This window comes from Chrysochloris asiatica, unplaced genomic scaffold (genome assembly GCF_000296735.1).
Source record: "Chrysochloris asiatica unplaced genomic scaffold, ChrAsi1.0 scaffold07429, whole genome shotgun sequence".
In the NCBI taxonomy this organism is placed as follows: Eukaryota; Metazoa; Chordata; class Mammalia; order Afrosoricida; family Chrysochloridae; genus Chrysochloris; species Chrysochloris asiatica.
The window spans coordinates 1-3850 of NW_006415947.1; the positions used below are offsets into that span (position 1 = coordinate 1).

Below are 3850 nucleotides of genomic sequence, written 5' to 3' on the forward strand. Positions count from 1 at the left end.
TTGGAAGAAGTGCAGCCAGAGTGCTCCTTGGAGGCCAGGATGGCCAAACTTCATCTCTCATACTTCAGACATATTGTCAGGAGGGACCAGTTACTGGAGAAGTATATCACATTTGGTAGCGTGAGGGTCAGAGAAGGAGAGGAAGACCACCAGTGAGATGAATTGCAAAGGGGCTGTATAAATGGGCTCAGGAGTGGCAAAAATTTTGAGGTTGGCCCAGGATTGGGCAGTGTTTCGTTCTGTTGTTCATAGGGTCGTTATGAATTGGTACCAACTCATGGCACCCAACAGCAACAGCAACAGGGTTACCCTCGGTGGACAGGTTTTATCTGAGCTTCTAGACAAAGACAGATTAGGAAGAAGGAGAGACAGACTACTTCTGAATATTCAGTCACTGAAAACTTTATAAATAGCAGTGGAACAATGTCAGCACCAGAATATTGAAACATGATGAAGAACACAATAATATTGTCAGATATTGTGCAAGAAGATGAGCCCCTCAACTTGCAATATTGAAAGATTTTATTTATGGGCAAAGTGTTGAATAATGTAGAAGGCATCAAGAGAAGATGGAAGGGCTCTTTCTCTCAAGTCCTAGCTCCCAAGATAACAAAGAAAAGGAGAAACAACGGTCATGCCAAAAAGGGCTGATGCCTTATATAGCCTATTTGCTGCACAAACTGGCTGCTTCATGCCCAAAGACAAGGCCATTAAAAAGTTTGTAATTTGAAACCTAGAGTTTGCAGCCGTCAGGGATATTTCTGAAGTGAGTGTCTTCGATGCATATGTGCTACCCAAGCTGTAAGTGAAACTCCATTATTGTGTGAAGTATGCCATTCACAGCAAGGTGGTCAGGAACTATTCTGAAGCTCAGAAGGACACCACCACCCCAATTTAGACCTGCATGTGCTGCCACACGACGGCCACCAAAACTCATGTAAGGAATTGAGCACTTAAAGGCTGAAGTAAAACTAACCTGCAAGAAAATAAAATGAAAATTACACTTAAAAAAAAAAAAAGAGAGAGAGAGAAGATGGAAGGAATACCACCATTTCAAGTGTAGCATATGATCAAGAGCCAATGATACTGAAGGACAAAGTCCATGGTGCACTGAAGGCATTGGCAAAGAACAAGGCACCTGGAATTGATGGAATGTAAATTGAATCTTTCAACAAAGTGATGCGGTGACACTCACTTGTCTATGCTAAGCAATTTGAACAACAATTACCTGGCCAACTGACTGGAAAATATCTGTATTTTTGCCATTCCAAAGAGAGGCTACCGAATGGAATGTAGAAATCATCGGAAAATGTCATTAATATTACATGCAAGTAAAATTTTGCTAAAAACACAAAAATGACTGCAACCACACATTGACAAAAAACTTTCAAGCCAGATTTACAAGAGGATATGGGACAAGGGATATCATTGTGACCTCAGATTGATTTAGGTTGGAAGCAGAGATTACCAGAAAGATGTTTACTTGTGCTTTATTTATTACACAAAGGTTTTTAATTGTGTGTGTCATGACAAGCTATGGACAACATTGCAAAGTATGAGTATTCCAGAACACTTAATTATGTTCATGAGGAACCTGTACATAGACGAAGTGACAGTTGTTCAAACAGAACAAGGGAACATCAAAGGAATTAAGATTAGGAAAGGTGTGTGCCAGTGTTTTATTCTTTCACCATATTTATTAAATTTGTATGCTGAGAAAATAATCCTAGAATCTGAATTATATGAAGAGAAATGTGGTATCAGGACTTGAAGAAGACTCATACCAACCTGTGATATGCAGATGATACAACCTTGCTTGCTGAAAGTGAAGATGACTTAAAATAGTTACTGATAAAAATCAAAGACCACAGCCTTTTGTATGGGTTGAACCTCAATGTAATGAAAACAAAAATCCTCACCACTGGACCAATAACAACATTCATATAAATGGAGAAAAGATTGAAGTTGTCAAATACTTCATTTTGCTTGCATCAATCATTAATCTCATGGATGCAGCAGTCAAGAAATCAACTGATTTATTATTATTATTATTATTGCATTAGGTAAACCTGCTGCACAAGACCTCTTTATAGTGTGGAAGAGCAAAGATGTCAGTTTGAGGACTAAGATGCGCCTGATCCAAGCTATGGTATTTTAAATAACCTCAAATGCATATAGAAGTTGGACAGTGAATAAGGAAAACCATAGAAGAACTGATGCATTTGAGTTATGGTGTAGGAGGAGAATATTAAAAGAAAACCATAGAAGAATTGATGTATTTGAGTTATGGTGTAGGAGGAGAATATTAAAAGTACCATGGACTGCCAAAAGAACAAACTAATCTGTGTTTGAAGAAGTACAGCCAGAATGCTCCTTGCAAGTCAGGAAGGCCAGACTTACTCTCCCTTACTTCGGACACATTATCAAAAGGGACCAGTCCCTGAAGGATATCATGTTTGATAAAGTGGAGGGTTGGAGAAAAAGAAGAACTTCCCCAATGAGATGGATTGGCACAGTGGCAGCAGCTATTGGCTCAAATGTAGCAATGATTGTGAGGTTGGTACACAACTGAACAGTAGTTTATTCTGCTGTGCATAGGGTCACTATGAATTGGTAATTCTATGACACCTAGCAACAACAACATCACAGAAAGAGGACCTGATGGTTGCATGATTGAAATGTGAGATCCCTACCCAGAAAATCAGCTACAGCAGATAAGATAGCAGAGACTGTGTTACGGAAAGACAGAACAGCAGTGGGCTCTAGGCCCATGCAATAAGTAAAATTGCAAGCCTATGGGCAGGAGACTGGCTTGAAGAATGTGTCCTTTGGGCATTCACAGACTGCCTAAAGGAGCTTTGTAACACTTGCCTGAGCAGGGCAGAGATCCAGGGGTCACATGGCTGAGAAGCCTAAGACAAGAGTAAGGCATGTCTGCAGTACAGCTGACAAGAAGTATTCCTTATTGGAAAATGGCTGCATCCTGAGTTGGCGTTGATCCTAAATTACAATCTATTCACTGCCCTAATAAACACAATTATTATGAGTTCTGTGTGGCCATTGCAATGGACTGTTGAACCCAGATCTCAAGAAAATCTATGGATGCTATGGGATGTATGGTTGGTTTCAGAATAGGGTTAAGAAGGTTGTAGGGTGGTGGAGTGTCTGACTTCCGTTATAAGAAATGAACTTGGACTGATTTTGAGTTTGGTTCTCTTTACCCCTTGTGAAGTCAGTGGAAATCAGACATAGTCCCCATACTTGATTTGTACAAACCCACTGCCATTGAGTCCATTCTGACTTTAGTGTTTAATACATCAAATCTGTTCTTCAGATGGTCTCTAAATTCAGGTGGTGTATATTCAAGGTCATATTTTGGCTCTCATGGACTTGTTTTCATTTTCTTCAGCTTCAGTTTGAATTTGCATATGCGTAATTGATGGTCTGTTCCACAATTTGTCCCTGGTCTTTGGCTGATGATATGGAGCTTTTCCACCTTCTCTTTTCACAGATGTAATCAATTTGAATTCTGTGTATTCCATCTGTTGAGGTCTATGTGTATAATCATCTCTCATGCTGTTTAAAAAGGGTATTTGAAATGAACAAATCATTGATTTTGAAGAATTCTATCATGCGATCTCATCATTCCTATTACAAAGGCCATAGTTTCCAACTATTGATCCTTCCTCATTGTTTCCAACCTCTGCATTCCAGTCGCCAGTGATTATCAATATATCTTGATTGCATGTTTGATCAATTTCAGATTGAAGAAGTTGGTAGAATTCTTCTATTTCATCCTCATTGGCTTTAGTGGTTGATGCGTAGATTTGAATAATAGTGGTATTAACTG

The 3850-nt window shown here is 39.3% G+C and overlaps 1 pseudogene; it reads left to right on the top strand.

The window, feature by feature from the left end:
• Nucleotides 1-528: 528 nt before the first annotated feature.
• On the top strand, nt 529-941 carry LOC102818503 (annotated as a pseudogene).
• The last annotated feature ends 2909 nt before the right edge of the window (nt 942-3850 follow it).